The following is a 21,608-nucleotide window of genomic DNA, read 5'->3' as shown; positions in this document are numbered from 1 at the left end:
TCAATCCCAGTTTCATAGGAATGTTCTGTGGAATGGGGAGTTAACTATCTTAAATTAGGGGTCAGCAAACTATGGTGTGCAGGTCAAATCTGCCCCACAATGTTTTTGTAAGAACTGTAGGCTAAGAATAGTTTTCCATTTTTAAGTGTTTGAAGAAAAATCAAAAGTAGAAATAAGGGGCGCCTGGGTGGCTCAGTCGGTTAAGCAGCTGCCTTTGGCTCAGGTCATGATCCCAGGGTCCTGAGATCGAGCCCCACATCCGGCTCCCTGCTTAGTGGAGAGCCTGCTTCTCCCTCTCCCCCTGCCTGCCGCTCTGCCTACTTGTGCTCTCTCTGTCAAATAAATAAATAAAATCTTTAAAAAAAAAGTAGAAATAAAATACATGAAATTCTAATTTCAGTGTCCATAAAGTTTTATTGGCACCCAGCTACCCACATTCATTTTCATATTGCCTGTGGCTGCTTTCACACTACAGGGACAGATTTGAGTAGTTACAGGCGGGACTGTGTTCTCCACAAAGTCTAAAACATTTGCTGTCTGGCCCTTTAGAGAATAAATTTGCTGGCCCCTAACCTAAATAATTTCATCTACCACTCGACCCACATACTTATACTCATTTCTTCTTCCCTGCCCCTTCCTCTTTTCCTCTTCACACAGGGACATCGTTTTGAATTTGGTAATTACAATTACAAAGACATCAAATTCTGAGCCTATAATAACTCATAAGCGGAAACATGTTTTAATTTCCCTTTGACTTGTCAACTCTCTTCTCCCTGTCTGCTTTCCCTTTCCTCTGCCGCCTTTATATAGAGTTTCTAAGGCCATGCCATTTTCCCAACATGTTTTGTTTTTAAGGTGGGGGTTAGATCTTGATACATTTTTTAACTTCCATGGAAAGTTCCCTGTTAGTATGTGGTCCCATTTTTAACCTATTTGCAGACACCCCCGATTATCTAAAATCACTTTCACATGGGGCTGAGGTTAAGCTTTATTTCTCTTGGCATGTCTCTGCCACAGCAGACACTTCCTCTTTGCCTTGAAAGGACAAAACGATGCTCAGCTGTCTGGGCTTAGGCCCAGTGTTGGATTTCTACATTATTTAATTTCCTCCTGAAAATTGGAAGCAGGGCTTTCAGGAATGGAAGTTGGTAGTTTTCATTTGTTTAAGAACACTTTTAGGTCTAATATAATCATCAGTAGTAGATGTCAGCATGATTGGGGGTGACTTAAGGTAAAACAAATAAAACATGAATACAAAGAAAATGACAGTGGAGAAGATCTGAAGTTTTTGAGTAATCATTATTGTATGTGTTATTAAGTTTTTTTGTGCTAGTGTTCATTCAACAAACTTTTCTGAGCTACCTTTTGGGGCACCTGTCTTTACCCACTGGAGGAAAGACCTTTCGCTATTATGTTATAGTTGAAATTTGGAGGTGATTAGAAGTTCGGGGGGGACTTAATGTAACCATTCCGTAATTTTACAGAGGATTTTTGGTTTCTGTCTGAGCTGCTACTGCATTTTATCTCCACAATTAAGTTCATGCATATGCCAGGATATATATATATATGCAAACCACCAGAGTGGTTTGCAATTCTTACAGCAGTAAACTCAGGAAATTAAAAATTAACTCTGGAAATACCATTTCTTGTCCTACATCCACTTTTGGGTAGTGTGTTCCTTTTTAAATTTTACTTAGATTGTTGTTACTCTTAGTTTACAACCTGTCTCCTTTTCACCACCAAAGTTCTCAAAAAGTCTGGCACACCTTGTGCCTCCACTTCCTCGCTTCAAATTCACTTCACAAACGGTGGATGGCCTCTCCCTTCCGCCACCGCTGCTGAGCTGATCTCTCTTGCCTGTTTCCTCATCTCCGATCCAGTAAGTCCTTGGCCTCCATGGCCTTTCTGCCCATCTCCCAGAATTCATACCCCCTTCTTGAGACCTTCTTCCGGTTTCATGTGGACTGTTCAGGTTCCTCTAATTCTTCGTCTCATATACACACTCCTCCCTAGTATCAAGCTAAGCTAAAGTATTCCCAGAATTCTGTTTCTTGGACCTCTTCTCTCCCTACACTCTTAGCCTTTCCCTTCCCATCCTTCCTCGGTGCCTGAGATACTTGAAGAGAACTTAGAGGTGGTCTGAACTTATGTGAGAGGCCTGCTGAAGCTGGTGGATGTGACTGACAGACCATCAGTAGTGGTCATAGCTGGCTGTGCTGGGTCTACATCAGAGCATGAGTGTACAAGTGCACTGGTTCTGAAGCTTGTGTGATAGTTGGGTTTTTAGCGTTTGGTAAGCCTTATTATTCTACCAAAGTTAAGTAGAGCACCTGCTCTAAGGCATAAAGGCCATATTTAGTCAAAAAGTAAATTGTTAGGACTGAAGTCCTAACTTTAGTTAACATTGTCAAATATCAGACCTTATTCTTTTCATTTATTCTCCTTCTTTCTTTCATTGTCCTCATTCATTCATTCAACACATATTTATTGAGTACCTATTATGTGCCTGGTAAGGTTCTAGGCACTAGAATATGTTAGCGAACAAAATAAACAAAAGTCTGTTCTCTGTGTGTGCTTCATTTTTGTGAGGGGAACAAACCAACAAAATAAGTTAAAAAGCAATATATGGGGGGGGAGTGCCTGGCTGGTTCAGTCAGAGGAACACACGACTCTTGATTGCAGGGTCATGATTTTGAGCCTTATGTTGGGTGTAGAGATTATTTAAAATAACTAAAACTTAAAAAATCATTAAAAGAGGGGCGCCTGGGTGGCTCAGTCGTTAAGCGTCTGCCTTTGGCTCGGATCATGATCCCAAGGTCCTGGGATCCAGCCCCACATCGGGCTCCCTGCTCAGCGGGGAGCCTGCTTCTCCCCTCTCCCACTCCCCCGCTTGTGTTCCTTCTCTCGCTGTCTGTCTCTCTGTCAATTAAATAAATAAATATTTTTTAAAAATCATAAAAGAGTTAATTTAAAAAAGAAAATGCAGTATATGTTATGGCAGTATCAAGATAGGGAGCAAAATAAAGCAAGAAAGGAAAAGAGGTTGGCAAGGGAGGAGGCAGCAGCTGTAAATAAGGTGGCCAGGGAAAACCTCACTGAAAAGGTGACATTTGAGTAAAGACCTAAGGCAAGTTAGTTATCCAAGCAAAGAGCATTTCAGAAGAAGGAACAGGTGCCAATGCTTTGAACAAGACTGGGTTTTTTGTATTTAAGAACAGTCAAGAAGCCACTGTCACTGGAGTGAAGAGACTGGGGGGGGGGGTGTTCCAGTGTCCAAATGAAAAGAAAGTGGGAAGGCGTGATTGGTATCAAATGCTGCTGATGGATCAAGTAGAGAATTGAGGACTGATCATTGGATTATGATCTTGACAGAGCGATTCACTAGAGGGTCACAAGTCTCATTTCAGTGGGTTTGAGTGAGAATTGGGCAGAGAGGAACTAGAGAACAACAAATAAAGACAGCTCTTCCAAGGACTTTTGCTGGTGGTGGATTGAAGCAGGTCTGGAGACAAGGGAGGGATTATGCTTTTAAGATGAGTAACTGCAACATATTTTTATGCTGGTGGGAAAAGTTGGTTGTATGTGGGGAGAACAATTATAGCAGCAAATCTTGACTTAGGAAAAAGAGAATGAAATCCAGCACATAAATAGAAGGACTGATCTTAGCAACCGATAGTTCATCCATTGAAACAGGAAGGAAAGGTAAGTGTGCAAGTACAAGTAAATGGAAGAGGGCAGATTGAATGGCGGTAGCATACTGAATGTTCTTTTCTGCCATGTAAATAAAGTTAATTTCCAGTGTTTGAGTAAAATCTACAGTATCCCTGTCATATGTTCATTTACTTACTATCTCTAGAGCTATTTCCATATTTGGCCAGCTTGTAAATAATTTTTTTTTGCTTTTATTGAGCAAAAACCTATCTCCTACAGCTTTGGTCCTAGTTCTGCTTCCTAGAGCCTCACAAGAATGACAGTTTCAATCCTTCTCCAGGACTTGAGTCTTTCAAGTACTGGAGGGTTGACCTGATTCTTACTGCTGACCTCATTTATCCTGACTACCACACCTACCCCTCAGCATTTCTGTTGGCATGTGCTGTAAGCCCCCTCTCACATCTGATCACTTGCTCTCCTGACAGGGGCCAGGCTTATTTCATCAGTTTCATTTGTTAATCAGGACTCATTTGTCCTGGCCTTTGGGGTCTTTTTTCTCTTATGCTTATTTTTTTCCCACATATTCAATGTTTCTAACAAATATTTATGCCCAAGCGTGCCGGCAAGGTTTTTATCTAATGCATTTATCCTACAGACAAAGGATGGCTATTAAAGAATCACCTCTAATCCAACTTTTATCCACTAGTTAGTCCCTTGTGATAGGATTGTCAATTCTCAGTTTTCACATGACTCCAGGTAAATTAATATCTAATCCAGAAGATTTAGCCAGATTAAGTGATACAGGGCAAAGAAAAAAGGATATATTACCAATGGATTTAAGCTTGGGTGGCTGGGAGAATGGTATATCCCTGAAAATGAGTTAGTGGGGCAGGCAGTTTGCAGATCAAGATGACACATCTGATGTTGAATATTTTGGGTTGTAGTACCTGGAGAGAGGCCTGAACAAAGATGAATATTTCAAAGACATTTGCATAGGAGTGATACTTGAAGAGATGAGAGTAGATTCATTTTTCAAGAGGTGATAGGTAAAAGACTAGAAACCAGAGGCCAAGAATAATGTATCTATATTGGAAATGTCTATGGCACGTAAGCATGTGATCTTCTGAGAATTAGAAGCTAGTCCTAGCACATTACCATGTACATGAAAAATTGCTATAGGAGACCTACACTGGTTTGAATCACCAGGATAAAGAAGGGTCCTGATTTTCCTGTTATCACTTCCCTAAACCCAAGCATGCTACTGTGTCTGAGCTGACCTTAATCCCCCTAGTATCCCCATTAGCACTACTACTGCCTTAACCCTTACAACAGAGTGCTAGTGGCAATAGTGATCACCAGGAGGCAGTGACTGAGTGTGAGCTTCAACAGCCAGGTTTCAGAGAAAAGCCAGGTGAGTTCTGTAGCATAAAGCCACTTGACCATGTGGAGAGGTTGAGAGGTGACTAGAGCTGGTAGAGCCTGGAGGCCTTCAAAGGCGGGTTAGAGCTGAGAAAAGTGGAAAATTGGAAGAACAGAGGCAAATAAAGGAGACAGAAAATATGATTTTTAAGACTCACCTTTTCGGGGCGCCTGGGTGGCTCAGTTGTAAGCGTCTGCCTTCGGCTCAGGTCATGATCCCAGGGTCCTGGGATCCAGCCTTGCATCGGGCCAGCTCAGCAGGAAGCCTGCTTCTCCCTCTCCCACTCCCCCTTTTTGTGTTCCCTCTCTTGCTGTCTCTCTCTGTCAAATAAATAAAATCTTCAAAAAAAAAAAAGACTCACCTTTTCTAAAATTTTGAATAAGCGGTAGTTTAAAAAAAGATTTTATAATCCTATCCATGCTACAGTGAATAGGAGCATCTTACCAGTTCTTTGCTTTTTACTTTTGTACTACATGACCATTTTAGACTTTGATCAACATATAAATGAATCTTAAAAGGGAACAAAAGACTGGAAATAACCCAGGGGAGCCTGGGTAGCTCAGGAGTTAAGCGTCTGCCTTCAGCTAAGGTCATGATCCCAGGGTCCTGGGATCGAGCCCCGCATTGGGCTCCCTGCTCTGTGGAAGCCTGCTTCTCCCTCTCCCATTCCCCCTGCTTATGTTCCCTCTCTCGCTGTGTCTCTGTCAAATAAATAAATAAGTAATCTTTAAAAAAAAAAAAAAAAGACTGGAAATAACTCAAATGTACAGTATTTGGGACCTGATTGAATAAACTATGCAGTTTTTTTTTAAAGATTTTATTTATTTATTTGAGAGAGCGAGAATGAGAGATAGCACAAGAGGGAAGAGGGTCAGAGGGAGAAGCAGACTCCCTGCTGAGCAGGGAACCCGATGCGGGACTCGATCCCGGGAGTCCAGGATCATGACCTGAGCCGAAGGCAGTCGCTTAACCAACTGAGCCACCCAGCCGCCCTAAACTATGCAGTTTTAAACAAAATAAGAAATAGCTCTCTATGTAGCTTTAAAGTGATTTCTAGGATAAATTATTACATAAAAAAGGCAAGACAGGGAAAAGTGTGAATAGTATGCAAACTAAGACAATGGCAAGACGGGGTAGGAAAGCTTCCCTTTGTAAATATATCCCAGCCAATAAATAGGGAATAACAAATAAGATAGCACCATTTTGCTATCTTTAATGAAGTAAAGGACTTAGACAATCACAAGTGACTATTAAACCATAAAAGACTACTAAACCCTATGTATTCCAATATCACATATGAAGTATTTGTTCCCAAAACACAAAACCACTCAAGCCTCTAGATCTTATTGTGAGTTTACAGGAAATACAGGAGACAGAGGAACATGTTAAATCACACACAGAGATGCTATCAAGAAAATAAAGAATGTGGGAAACTATATAAGACATATAATCTAGTTTCTTCAATATAAATTGTAAAGAAGAGAGGGAGAGAATTTTTTAGAAATGAGATACATTAACTAATACAAGGTGTAGGTCTTATTTTGATCTCTAAACAAAATAGCTATGGAATACATTTATGAATAATTGGCAAAATTTTAATACTGACTAAATATTGATAATATTAAGGAATTGCTATTTTTAATGTGAAATAATGATGTGGTTATGCTTTTTAAAAAAAGAAACATTCCTTTAGGGGTGCCTGGGTGGCTCAGTTAAGTGTCTGCCTTCAGCTCAGGTCATGATCCCAGGGTCCTGGGATCAAGCCCCACATTGGGCTCCCTTCTCAATGGGGAGTCTGCTTCTCTCTCTCCCTCCACCTGCCATTCCCCCTGCTTGTGCTCTCTGTCTCTGTCAAATAAATAAATGAAATCTTTTTTCAAAATTCCTTTAGACATATGCTGAAATATTTATGGATTAAATGCTGTGATTCTGGGATTTGCTTCAAAAAACTAGTGCCATGTTGGGGTGAGGATTAGAGGGTAGATGAAACAAGATCGGTCATGGGTTGCTCGTTGCTAGAGCTGGGGATCAGGCAAGTGAGAGTTCACTGTATGTTACTCTCTCTTACTATGGTATATGTTTGAATTTTCTCTAGTATAAAAAGAAAATAAGGGCGGGGGGGTAATTATTGTCTCCCTAAATGTTTGCTAAGGATTTTAGTCTCCTGTATCTCCCCTTTCTCCTCTGTTCTCAGGGGCAAGAATTGGGCAAGTTTACAAAGTAGGGTGGCACTGTTGTGAAAGACACTTCCAATCCTCTTTCAACCACTTAGCTGGTAGAATGAAGTCAGAGTACTCCAAGCTTCGAATGCTGTCTATTTCATTCCCCCCTCCCTGCTCCGTAAGCCTTGTCAACACATATTTCCAGTTACATGCATTTCCAGTTACAATTGAATTTAGGGACTGTCTCCAAATAAAATTTCCATAAACTTCCAAACTAAACAGCTCCAGACTTGAGGCTTGTATCTATTAACTATTTATGACCCCTCCCCCACAAAAAAGTTGAGTTTTTGTTTGCTTTCTTTTCTGATTTTCACTGTGACTTCTCCAGTTGCTAAGAAAGAGAATGGTTTAACACAAAGATAACTTTGACCATAACCCATGTTGAAATCATCATCATTCAAAAGAATAGCTTTAATTTTTCCTATAGATTCCATAATCATTTCCAAAGAAGTTGACAGGTGGCCCCTAAGGCTTTTCAACTTTATCATATTTTGGATAATATCTATGGCCTGGAAATCAGTTGTACAGCTCAGAATGTTATCTGGACCCCTGACGAGCAGCGAGGTCTAAGAAAATGGCAGCTGGGAGCAAGGGAGGCAGTTGTACCACTGGGCATGAGTTCCAGAGTAGCACCTTCTCAACAGAACGGTTAGAGGTACTATGCTCTAAATGTTGCCAAGATAGCATTTGAAAAGAAGCAATATATAAGCCATGTAAGTTGACTTATCCAGAGGGGAGGATAAAAGCCACTTTTTACATTCTCTCTCTCTTTCCCTCCACCCACCAACATAAGCCTGCCTTAAATCACCTGTACTTCCAGCCTCCAAGAATCTTCACCTCCTGCCCCCAAAAAACTACGGAGTTGCTATGTCATCACAGTGTGACCGCACACACACCCAGTTGATTTGGTACAGAGGAATGAGCTCCCTCAACTTGCCCCATCTTCATAACCTCTTCCCCAGCCACAGTGAGTGGGCCAGGCTACTCAGACACTTTCCACAGGAGTTTTCATTACTGGAACTGAGAAAATGAGGACTTTGTGGTGGCTGAAGCTGTAAGATATAAAACATGTTTGCCATGTTTTCTTCCATGTGGGGAAAACCACTCTGTAGTTAAGGAGGAATAAAACTCAACCAAGGACAGAGAGAAGCAGAGATCAAAATTATGGGGAGACAATCCTGATAACATCCCAGTCTCTGGTTCCGGTTGGTCTGTTGAGCCCAGCCTCACTCTTGTCCTTAGGTCTGTTAGATTCAATAATATTTTTATAATAAATACCTCCTTTTGATTCAAATTAGGTTTCTGTCCCTAGCAGTTTAGCCCTAATATACAGCAGATGTCGCAGCTGATTGCACATATTTGCAGACATAATTGAGAAGCTGAGGCAGAATTCAGTCCACCTTGCTCAGAGGCATTCACAAATGTAGTGTGAAAACTACTCATGAGTCTCCTTTGATTAAAGTTAGCCTGGTCGCATTTGTTATGGCAATTAAAGAATACATAGCCTTAAAGTGTTTTCAAGACTCGGGTTTCTTCTTAAAATAAATCAAAAGTGTTCATTAAAAGATTGATATAAAAATTTAATAATTCTGAGGTTAACCTAAAACTCAGCCTAATCTTCCATGGGAACATTTGTATGTGTGTGGGGGGGGTTAAATTCCACAAATACTACTAAAATGAGCAGTCGGCAGAAAGATGTTTTAAAATATTTTGTTTCAGCATGTAAAATCTCGTTTTATTACAGAAATCTTTTGTTAAAGGCACAGCCATGCTGGGTTGCTGCCAGAGTGATGGGATTTTAAGAGCTCAGTTAATTTTAAAAGATTTACAAATGCTGGGCTGCAGAACTACTGATGGTAAAATGTACTTCACACTTTTTAAAGACTATTTACTTATTTATTTTATAGAGATAGCACAAAGGAGGGAAGGAGGACAGGGACAAGCAGACTGAGCACAGAACCCCATGTGGGGCTCCATCCCACAACCCTGAGATCACAACCTGAGCTGAAATCAGGAGTCGGCTGCTCAACACACAGAGCCACCCACGTGCCCCTTTAGTATAGTGCTTAAACTCACATCACATCTTGTGAACTTACATTGCATCTGCAAATGAGTGTACACATGCATGTGTGCTTAATGTGTGTATGTGCATATACACAGTTGTCTACATTCCTATGTATGTGTGTATATGTTTCAAAGGGAACAGAGTGGGGTTGGGGGGAAGAGAACAGGACAGACCTGTAAAATAATCCAGAATTTCCTTGGCTTTCATATTCTTTGTGTAAATATGGAATGAATACAAAAGACATCTTGAACACACTGTAGGAAAGGTGGTATGGGTTTATTTCCAGTTAGACACCAGCATGCTAAAATAGAGGTGCTCATTACCAAGGTGTACCCTATCTAAAGTCTAGTGATTAGATCTCCATGAAAAAGTACACTCATAAGAGGAAAGTCTTGACACTTGCTTCTGTTTTCTCTACTTTACATCATAGAGTGCTTTTATGTGCATATTTATCATTTATAATGGAAGATTGCAAAATTGGTTTCATTGTATCGTAATCCCCTTGTGTTCAGTTGATTCATCTCTATGAAAAAAAATTCCATTCATTAGAAATGTCTACTGGTTTCTTTCCAATGATACATTTTTTGATGATTAGAAATCTGAGGAAAACTCACCTCGTATAAAATGAGGTAGAAATATGGATACAGTCTTGAAATACACATACTCCGATTCACTCAATTTTATGTCTTTAGGTTTTAAGAACTAGATGAATAATCTGTGCTTTAAAAATTCACCATTAGCTCTTTACATGTACTGACTGCTGCATTTCCGATAACCAAACCAGTCCCACTGGTTTAAGGCACCTTTTAAAATTTTTTTGAAACATGATTTCTTTAATATCAATAAGTCTTTCCCCACAATGCTTTCCATATCTGTTGATTGCTCTGCTGGCTTTTCTCATAGTTTTTAGTTTAGTCTTTACAAGTAGACATTTTTCAGTCTTTCCTTGGGAGACTTTCTGGCTTTTTCATTGCTGAACTTGACATAAGCCTTATTGTGTCATAAGGATTTTTGCAAAGGAGTTTGGGTAACAGTAGTTAAGAAGGAATGGTTAGGTTTCATAGTCCAACTTAATGGTCAGAAGAGAGTGTTTTGGTTAAAGCCTTCATAAGCTGAATTATCTTTATTCCCCACCTTGACCTGGATTATGAGTAACTAATGAAAATGATTGTGCTATGTGGCTTTTACAGGTATTTGTAACTTCTACTAAGTTAGAATCACATATATATATTTTTTTTATTGTCAAAAGGTAAGAGCTGTATCTCACTACTGGCTTTCAAATCAGTAAAATCAATTTCCTTTGTTTTGTTTTTTAATGGACATGCAGTTAATAGAGTTCAAAGTGTTTCTCACTCCTTACAAGACAATAGGCCATATAATTTTGCAGATAAGAAAACAAACCCATCAATTTCTAAATACCCAGTATGTACTGTTACTAGCTTTTTTTTTACCTTAGCTTTTTTTTAATAAGTAAAATAGGATATTGGTCTTTAGGTTCCTCTTCATGTCAATAAAGACCTAAGAAAGTTATACCTAGGGGCAGCTGTTGAATGTTTAAAAGGTACAAGAGGAAGGTCTAAAAAAGCAAAAACTACTTTCCCTTTACAGTGATTAACTCCATATTGTAACTCCTGTACTCCTCAACTGTGATAATTCTAGCCAAATTACATTCTGGAAAGAGGAAGATAGACGGCGCCTGGGTGGCTCACTTGGTTAAGCGACTGCCTTCAGCTCAGGTCATGATCCTGGAGTCCCGGGATTGAGTCCCACATCGGGCTCCCTGCTCAGCAGGAAGTCTGCTTCTCCCTCTGACCCTCCCCCCACCTCATGTGCCCTCTCTCTCTCATTCTCGCTCTCTCAAATAAATAAATAAAATCTTAAAAAAAAAGAGGAAGATAGATATTATGAAGCATTCATAGGACTTAAGAAGGTTTGAAATATAGTTACTATAGAACAGTGGTTCTTAAGCCTTTTGGGGTAATGGTTTCTTTTTAGAATATGATGAACACTTTGAACTGTCTCTCTAGAAAAAAAGAAAATTTATATAGAAGTTTTCATAGGTTTCATGATATCCTTAGGCCCATCTGGATATCCAAGGACCCTAGGTTAAAAATCTTTGTTAGGGGCGCCTGGGTGGCTCAGTTGGCTAAGCAACTGCCTTCGGCTCAGGTCATGATCCTGGAGTCCCTGGATCGAGTCCCGCATCGGGCTCCCTGCTCAGCGAGGAGCCTGCTTCTCCCTCTAACCCTCCCCCCCATGTACTCTCTCTCTCTCTCTCTCATTCTCGCTCTCTCAAATAAATAAATAAATCTTTAAAAAAAAAATCTTTGTTATATGGCCAATAAATGCACAAAACTGGTGATGTTTTGTATAAAATATGATATGCATAAAATAAGTACAAGATAAGTAATTGTATAGTCTTTTCACTCCCTGTCATGTGCTGATGGTATACTTGGCGTTTGCTCACTAGGACCTATCTTCAGATGCCCCTCAGACTAGCTACAAATTGTCAAGTCATTTTTTTCTGTTTAACACAGATAGCCATTAACACCATACCGTACTCTTTAAAATGATTTTATTTTTTTAAAGATTTTATTTATTTATTTGACAGAGAGGGAACACAAGCAGGGGGAGTGGGAGAGGGAGAAGCAGGCTTCCCGCGGAGCAGGGAGCCCAGTGCGGGGCTCGAGCCCAGGACCCTGTGATTGTGACCTGAGCCGAAGGCAGACGCTTAACGACTGAGCCACCCAGGCTCTTTAAAATGATTTTAGAGGTGCCATGCAAGATTGCTGATCAGCTGGACCAGCATGCAGCTGCTCAGAGAATGGAAAAAGAGAAAGGAGTTTATTAGAGATTAAGACTGGTAGGGTGGCTGAAATAGGTGAAGGTGGTCAAAAGGTACAAAAATCCAGTTAAGAAATAAAATTTCCTGGAGATGTAATGTATAGCATAGTGACTATAGTTAATAAGAGTGTATTGTATATTTCAAAATCATTAAGAGAGTAGATCTTAGAAGTCCTTATCACAAGAAAAAAAATGTGGATAGGTGTTATACTGTGGTGATCGTTTCACAATATATACATGTATTGAATCATGTTATATACCTGAAACTAATATAATGTCATATGTCAATTATAGTTCAAAAAAAAAAGGACTGGCTTAAAGGGGGATAAGTTTCTAACTCCCAAATACTCCACTATGTGAATGTTCAAAGATCCCAAACTAGACAAAATCCAGAGAAGGCTACCCAGGGTATCTGTGAGGCTACAGAGTTTCAGAGGAGGCATTTTTATGTTTGTGTTGGTAGGGCAAGATATGGGGGCTGGCAGTGAAGATGGCTGACAGGTGAGGAAACATAGGGTGTGGTTTAACACCACTACCTACACCCTCCACACCCCCACGACCCCCCCACCCCAGCCATTTTCTCCCTGTCTCCCACAACAGTGGCACGGAGAACCAAACCCTCCAGTCTTAGAGGGGAGTCCTACAGCAAGCTGACCTTTGCTGGGTCTCGTCTCCCAAAAACATGCCCTGCCCTGCTCTTCTCTCCTCTTTGCCTGGGGCCAACCTCAAGCTCTCCCATTCCTGGATGCTTTTACCCAAAGTCTTGTGCCTCTTCCAGCTTTCTGGCCATAGCTTGGTCATCAGCCTTACAAGATTCACAAATACACACCTCAATTGTTCTCAAGACATTTTTACTTTTTTAGTCAATTGTAGACAATTATTTTGGCTGCAGTTGTCACAGCACTGTGTGTGTGTGTGTGTGTGTGTGTGTGTGTGTGTTTAAGGCAAAAACTAATTTATATCACTGTTCAGAGATACCTCAGCAGGAGACCTTTTTGCAGATTCCCAGAGGTCAAGGGACATGCTAACCTGGTATGTTTGAGTAGAGCAGAGTAGACTAAAGAGCCTCCCTGGGACTTCCAGTCTAGTGAGGGAGATGGACATTTACCACAAATAACTCTATATCCCTGCTGACAATTGTAATATGATAGAATAGATCAAGTTGCTACCAGACCATAAAACAAGTGATCCTAAAGCAATCAGGCCTGGGGATTTAGTGAAGTTGGCCTCCAGGAATGCCTCCTAATGGAAACATTTACACTGAACCTTGAAGAGTAAATAGATTAGCCAGTACTTTGCACATCTTGTTCCATGAAAGTATTGTTTTCTTCACTGCTGTATTCCCCCTGGGTACCTTGTACCTGGTACCTTGTAGGTGGTCAATAAAGACTTCTTGGATAAAGGAATGAATAGGGGTTCAACATCTATTTGCCCTCTCACCCCTCTCCTTCCTTACCACGTGGTTCCTGCTTTCTCTTCCATTCCCATTCCAGTTGGTATGTTTTTTTCAAAACTAAAAATACCCTTTTTGATCTTGTATGGTTCAATTAATGTTAGAAACATTTAAGAGGGGCACCTGGGTGGCTCAGTCGTTAAGCGTCTGCCTTCGGTTCAGGTCATGATCCCAGGGTCCTGGGATCAAGCCCCACATCGGGCTCTCCGCTCAGTGGAAAGCCTGCTTCTCCCTCTCCCTCTGCCCCTGCTTGTGTTCCCTCTCTTGCTGTGTCTCTCTCTCTGTCAAATAAATAAAATCTTAAAAAAAAAAACATTTAAGATTCCCCTAAGTGCTGATGGTTGTAGAAACAGTAAGAATGCAAACTCCAGGTCTTTCCTGCCCCAAGGCTCTGTGGAATGATGGATTCCTTTGTAAATTTTTTAAAAAGAACTAGTCTGGCCTTCTCCATGCAGATAGTCATGAGAGGTTGCACACTTGATGTACATATACTTCAGCTATATATTTTAGAAACCTCAGAATAACTTTAAATCAGAAAAATTAAGCAACGAAGGGCTTTTTCCACCTTCTTTGATGTCATTATGCTTTTATGTGTTTTTACAGAAATTCTTACTTTCTTTTGACTCAGTACCTTGTGTGGCATTCTAAGTAGTATGACCCTAACATAATCCCAGGTGGATTGATTATCCTAAGGCTTATTCTGCAGACAGTCCAGAGGAATTTAACCCCAGGGCAATAGGTAGTTTCCTTAAATCTGAAATTTGCCCCCCAAAAGCCTCACTTCTAAGCCTCATCACGTTGTGGTGAGGTGTCATTTTAAAGTGCCCTGAAGAAGTGCGGCTGGCCTCCGCTCTGAATTCCCGGCGCCCGCGCTGTGCGGCGCTCTGAGCGGCTTTCTTGGCAGTGCGGGGCGCCCCTGCCCGGGCGTGCCTGCCCGTGGCAGTGTGGCTTCCATCTGCAGCTCTGCGGCCCGGAGCCTGCTGCGCTGCCTTCAGGCACATCTTTCATGCCCAGCCACTCAGCCACCTTTCGGCGCGCCTCAATGGGCCGGGGAGAATGGGCCCTCGGCGTCCACGGGAGCACATAATCTCCCAGGTAGCCTCCTCCTTGAAGCACCTCCAGCGCATGCTGTTCTCAAACAGCAGGACGCCCCTCGCTCCTGGGCTCCTAATCCCTCCGACACACAGGGGAAGGAGGTCGCGGGGCTGTGAAAGAGACAAGAAAGGCGAGGGGCCGGCCGGGCGGGAGCGCACACAATGTCCGCCCGCGGCCGCCGGCGGCTGAGCCACAATCAGCGCCAGCTGCAGCCCAATTAAGCTCAACAGGTCACAGGTGTTCCAGACAGAAGATGCTTTTCACAAAACCACTTTCTTGAAAGTACCTAAAACTTTTTAAAGCACTGCAGCCCATTTCTTTTGGTAGATTCTTTAAAGCTATTTAGTACCCTAGAAATACAAAGAAGCTGAAAAGCACATTTAGGCCTCACTGGAAGGCGCGCTTTCTTCTTGCCAAACAGCAGGAGCCGCGGCGCAGCCGCCGCGGGGCCCGGGACGCGCGGCCCGGGCTCCGCGTGGACTCTTGGAGCGGCTCCGGGCAGGGCCGGGCCGGCTCTCATCGGCGGCCCGGGCTCTGCGCACACTCTGCTCGGTGCTCGCGCAGGTAACTGGCGCCCGGGCCCTCTCCACGTCCTCAGCATGACAATCCCGAGGCGGCCGGGAGCCCAGGAAACCAGGCATATGCATTCAACTGTCCAGAGCCACGTTTCTCGTCCTGTGAGGTCACCCTATAAATCAGCCTTGATTTATATCGCCGACTTATTTCTCTCCTCAGATCCGAGCGCTTCCTTTGCCTGCAGAGTGGGGTGATGGGAACCAAGCAGAACTTCAGCCGGGGGCTAAGCTGCCTTCAGAACTTTGTTACCCTCCCGCCTTTCTTGGAGGACACAGATAATCTCAGCGAGGCAGTTAGGAAGGAACGTGGTGACGGTTCGGTTAGAATCTCAGCCTGCCTGTTGGAAGTGAGCAGTTCTTAGCTCCCCTGTTAGGCCTACTTGGGGCAGCATGCCTTTTTCCCAACCTTACAAGCCGCTGGTGGGTTTGTGTTCCTGATGTCCTTCTCATAATCTGTTTACAGTCAGCAGAAAAGAAGGGCACGTACTAGGCTTTATCTGGAAAATAGAAGCAACTCTCCTTAATCTTGGGGTTCCTAGTCTGTCAGTGCCCCCAGAAAAGAACATGGTGCTACTGTTAAACTGGAAAGAACAAGGGCAGGGGTAGAGCACAGGAGGATGAATACCCAAAGTAGTGTCCAGCACTCTCATGTTTTCCTTCCTACTGATTAGGTTTTGGTAAAGTCTTTGCCTTGACTATCACATCATTTTTTTTTTTTTTTAATTACTACTGCCTGCTTAGAAACCATGTGGGTTTTAATTTTCACAGTAGGCCTGTTTCTCTTTTACTAAGCTGAGCCACCTGTTTAAACTCTTCTTGTCCCGTGGATTGGGGGAAAGAACCGTAGGCTATGTGTAAGAGGTTTCATTTTTTTTTCCATAGTGAAAGTAAGACATTGTTCTTATTCTTCATGGCATTCAGAATTCTGCACAATTGCCTCTTTTGCCCTTTTGCATTTAAAAGTGAGGTAATTAGATTTCCCAAGGTTCAATGGTCAAGAGCCTTCTCATCCTGGGAAGTTGCTTCCCCACACCCCTCCCAAGTGGAGTTGTCTCACGTAATCCAGTTATTGCTGTATTGTTGTTCTAAAGGCACTGCTTTTTCAGAGGGCAAGCATAGCATGAAAATTCATACTTGTATGTCCTCTTTCATTGCTGAGTTACTTTTTTTCCTGCATTGAAAACGATTACTATTTTCCTCAGTGACTTTGTTTTGAGGATTTCTAAATACTTTCATTAAGAATCTTTTCCTTTCCTACCTCTTAGGAACTCAGTTCAGATATGCCTAAATCTTTCATATAGAGAGTTCCTGCTTATTTTATATTGTTTTTCAGATATCTGACAGCTCTATTATTATTGCAGAATCAATGGAAAGGGAATTTGTGACATGTTGGCACCAAATAAACGGGTGTCATGGCCACTGCAACAACAATGTGTCTTAGTTTAGCTCTGACGGTGAAATCTTGGGCCCACTCTGCTTGTCTTTTGTCTCATTTTCTCATTTTCCCAAACAAATAATAGTCAATTTTGCAGCAAGGCATATATAGATCTTAAAAGTTTGGGTAGTGATTTTTTAGTCAAAACTGAAAAAGAACACATACTACAGACACTGAGTTTTACAGAGCCGGCCAAAATAGTGTTGCTTTTACAACCTAATGGCAAAAGCAACCTTGCTGGTAGTTGCCTAATAATTCATTTGAATGATGTAGTCTGAAGCCTATGGGGGAAGAGGAGGACATGGTGAACGGATTAAGGGGAAAACTTCCAAAATCCTTTTTGCCAAAGATGTTAAGGCATTCGAGTGCCAAGCATTTTCTTTCTAAACGGGTTGGTTTCACATTCCAGACAGTCTGTGATTCAAATTTATCTATTCTACACGTCTTCTCATGAGGTTCTTCTGTGGCCTCATGGGAGAAATTCAACTGAATTCCCCCATCACTGACCGGTCCCAGCAGAATGTTTGTGAGGCCAGCAGAATGATGAGTTGTGTGGGCCCTGTATACACTATAGAGAGGTATATGCATAGATGTACATGCACTTACCTCATTACGTTGTCTCACAGACTTCAGAGATAAAGGTCCTACTACTTTTTCTATAGAATCCAGTCCCCAATAGAGAGAGAGAGAGAGAGAGAGATTGGCAAATTTATCTAAAATGCCATCAGCATTTCATTGATGCCACATTATTTTCATCAAATGGGACAACAGATTAGCATTTGTACAGTTTTGTTGTTGTTGTTTTTGTCCCAAACCTTCCATTTCAGTCCTCTAACCCAATATGTATTACTGTATTATCAGTAAATTTTCAGGGATGTTTCTCAATGACTGTGCAGCTTTCCCCTTGACAACCCAGCAGAAAAGTTCCTGTCCCTGTGTAACAAATTTTGATACCTAAGGAAGCCTCCCTCAAAATAACACAGGCATACTTGTATTCTTGATAAAATTCCTAACTTATATTATTTCTAAGGACAGAACTAGATTCAAAGTAGTACCCCAAACGGAAACATTGCTTCAGATAACATATATCACAGTGTTAAACAACTTTTGTGACTGACATTACCATTCCAGAGACTTAAGTATAACTGACAAAGTATAGGCTATATGAAACGTAAGTAAAAATATTACAGCATATGGGCCAAATCTGAAAAAGATGCATATAATGTATACTTTGTGGAAACTTGTTTATGTTTAAGGGACTGTTGAGTTCGATTCAACAGATATGACCGTTTGCTTCTCCAGAGCACAAGTGTGTGCTGTGGCTACTGCCCTTTGGCCCCATTAAACAGACTGGTCCTTCTCCAGTCTCTTTTTTCCTCCCTTTCCCTCTTTTCTCTCTTCTGGACTAGGAGCAAGCAAAAGAAAAGAAGGATATGCAATAGGCAAAAGCCATTTCGTGTCCTGGTTGAATTGTTTGGTATGAGTTAACACCTCCCAGAGTGCGTGCTGAAGGTCACCACTAACTCGAAAGACAGCCATCTCTAGGTTGTTCTGCCAAAACCAGGGCAAGGGGAGACTTCTGTGGGAAACCCCGGGTTAAAGAAAATTAAGCAGATTAGCAGATTGCCATTGCCAGCCTTCACAAAAATCTTTCAAATTCCCATACTGTGCAGTATGGGAAACAGAGTCTGTGCACTGTTACCTAAAATTTATTGATCTTGAAATACTTCTTCCTCTGAAAAGACACTGATATGTCAAGGGAAATGTTGGCATGGGCCCCGAGAGCAAGCAGTAAAGTGACACTGTTCCTGAGAAGTATGAGTGACCTCAGAGCAAATAGAAACCAGCCATCATGAAATGAGCTCCCCAAGAATACTTCCATTTTCAGGCCTACCTTTTTATTTGGGTTAGGAGAGAAGAACCAGTATTCGAATTAATGATTTTCCTTTTGGAATTTCTAAGAAGCCCTTTCATGAGGAAAAAATAAAAACAAAGGAACCTTTAGGAATTATTCTCTGTCAGCTGCTTGTGCATCAGCTGCTTGTGAATTGGGTTTAAAGCTTTAGAGATGACTGTCAGTGACTAGCCTTCACTGTCATTATGGCCCACATGACTTCTGAAAACTATCATTTTATTTTTAGTGACATTTTGATGACAGAACTACTCTTCTCTTTCTTTTTTTTAATTCCCCATTTTGGCTGCTGAGGCTAAATCAATACAATCTCTGGTCTCTTTCTCCCCATCTTGCTGTTTCTTTGCCCATTTTATTCTTCCTGCTCAAAATGCCCTTTTCTGTCCTATATGAATATCTAAATTCTGTCCTTTCTGCTTCGGTTTATGAAGCAGTAATTTCTCTCTTCTTTCCATACCAAAGCACTTTGCCTGTAGCCTTGCTTAACTGTACCTCTAATACCATGCCACATGGGGCAGTTAATTGATGTCCATGCCCTGCTGGTTGGGGAGCACCAGAAGACAGATAGCCATGTCTTAGACATCTCTGGATCCTCCTGGGTTCATCTAGTGGTTGTACAGAGTAGCTATGCAGTGAATGTTGACTGATGAAAGAGTGACTGGTTAATTATTTGTAGTGTCCTACTTCCTCTCAGTTACTGGTTGTATATTGGTAAAGCAGATATGATAGGAAAATAAAAGTGGCAGAAAGTATTGCCTAATTGGTTCTTCAGGGCATCCCTTATAAATACTACGGAACAGGAAAACATTTCTTGAGGCAAGTGTTGAATTCAGACTGTCCTCCTGCTACTCTGGAAGGGAGACAACTATGGTCCTTCTTCTGGACAGAGGAAGACACCTTTCTATGAGGTGCTCAAAAGTATCAGTCAGTATCCAGCTGCTCTGTTTCCCTGGTCGTTGTCTCTCAGAGGTTCCAAGGGTCATCTCTATTGAATTCAAACACTTCTCAGTGCTCTTGTCAAAACTCTGTCCAAGTTTTCTCTACCTCACAATTTTGTAGTTCTCCAAATTGGATGGAATTGTTAATTAAGGGTCAGGCCAGGACTAAATATAGTAGGACAATTACTCTTGAATGTTAACATATGCTAGAGGCTCTAAGTTACAGACATCCAGCTTTCAAGCGGCTGTTACTGCTCTGACCACATCTCACTCCCAGTGACCCCTCTGTCACTGCCCTGAAAGCTACCACAGAAAGGCAAAAAGCAAGTTATAGCTTGGGAAGATCTATGGACAAAGATGCAAAGGAAAGAAAGTTGACCTGCAAAGAGGAATTGCTCAGTGTTGCTGACCCCAAGGACAGCAGCCTTCAGGGCCTGGGTGACCTGTCACTTCCCACTACCTACATTTCTCTACCCTGCCTTGTTAGGCCACCTGAGATTCCAGTGATTAGAGAAGTATAACCATTCTTTCTCCAGTCTGATAACTATGTGCTGAGAGAGGAAACCTACTAGACCGCTGGTTCACTTTCTCAGATGTACCAGCAGTAGGAGCTACTCACTATGCGGCCATGTGAACTAAATTCTGGGAACTTGGAGAGGGTCCAGGCAGCCTTGCAGTCACCTCTCCTTTCCTCAGCCCAGCCTCCCCACACCCCACCCCACCACCTTACATGTGTTTATCTGGCCCCTCCATTTGCCATGCTCACATCAGATGGTACACACTATGAGTGGCATCACTGCATTATACAAAACTTGGGGGGGGGCACTGTTCACATAGCAGTGAATTAGCACAGTCATTAGTAATTGTCTAGCACGTGTGGTAGGAATTCAGTAAATGTTTGTAGCCATTGTGTGCTGGGTCCAGGATTCTCTGAGATAAGTCTCAGATATGAAGTGCACAAGACACGGCATTGGCCCAGGGCTGGTGACTTCTCTACTCCACTTAGCTGGGGCAGGGTCCACATAATGGAAACATTCCCTGTACTATCTCAGAGAAAGAGCTAAAAGTCTGCCAGGCCAGCAGGAAATTCAGGCCTTTTTGCCTCTCCCAGTGATTCTTCTTCAAACTTTTCAGCCTTGCAACCATTGCTTCAGAGTCTTGCAGATAACAGGGGCACCTGAGTGACTCAGTCAGTTAAGGCTTCAGCTCAGGTCATGATCTCAGGATCCTTGGATGGAGCTCCACATTGGGCTCCCTGCTCAGCAGGGAGTCTGCTTCTCCCTCTGCCCCTCCCCACCCCCAATCGTGCTTTCTCTCCCTCTCTCTCAAATAAATAGATAAAATCTTTTTTAAAAAAATTCTTGCAGATAACAGAAGTGCTACTCGGAGGGAAGGAGAGAGTTGAGGCTTTTCCCTACTTGGTCACTTTACCTCCCTTCATGGAGGTCCTCAGGGTCGCTTTGCAACAGAGTGGAACCATTGGATAGCCAGTTTACCATGCTGGGCATTTCATGTGCTTTTACTATGCTTATTAATTATTACATCTTGTTTTCAAAATAACTCTTTTTTGCACCAGAATGTGTGGTGAAGTTGTTTTACAAATCCCTGGAAGTTTTGTTCTTTCCTTCAAACAAGTTGATAGCCACTCTTTTTGGAAAAGCATTAACATGCATAAACACTGTAGTCAACTTCCGTGCTCATTAATGAAGCCCAGAACTAATAGTTACATTGTCGTAATTTGACAAAGCCATCTAAATCTATGCATGTTTTTTGAAAGCTCCCTAAACATGCTGCTAAATCCCCTAAAAAGCTCCTAAACTGCTTTGGCAGCCATTAGCCCAGCATAAGCAGAGGAACTCTTTTCAGTAAGTGAACAAACAGAGAAAATATGCTGAATGGCTGGACAAATGTGTTTCAGCTGGCCCTTTCATTTATCGATATAAAGGTGCAGTCAGTATCAATCACTGTTTTCCCTGTTGCCCTGAAAATCACAATATC

General features: G+C 41.9%; 1 protein-coding gene across 1 annotated transcript in view; it reads left to right on the top strand.

Moving 5' to 3' along the window:
- The window catches only part of AFG2A (AAA ATPase AFG2A), a 328,111-nt gene that overhangs the window by 302,325 nt on the left and 4,178 nt on the right, over positions 1 to 21,608 (top strand). The gene's annotated exons all lie outside the window — the stretch shown is intronic.

Source organism: Eumetopias jubatus, unplaced genomic scaffold, assembly GCF_037043125.1.
Source record: "Eumetopias jubatus isolate StellerSeaLion01/CBP00866 unplaced genomic scaffold, mEumJub1_p1.0 scaffold_2, whole genome shotgun sequence".
Classification (NCBI taxonomy): domain Eukaryota; kingdom Metazoa; phylum Chordata; class Mammalia; order Carnivora; family Otariidae; genus Eumetopias; species Eumetopias jubatus.
The sequence above is the reverse complement of the archived record's forward strand: the minus strand, read 5'-3'. Positions and strand labels throughout refer to the sequence as shown.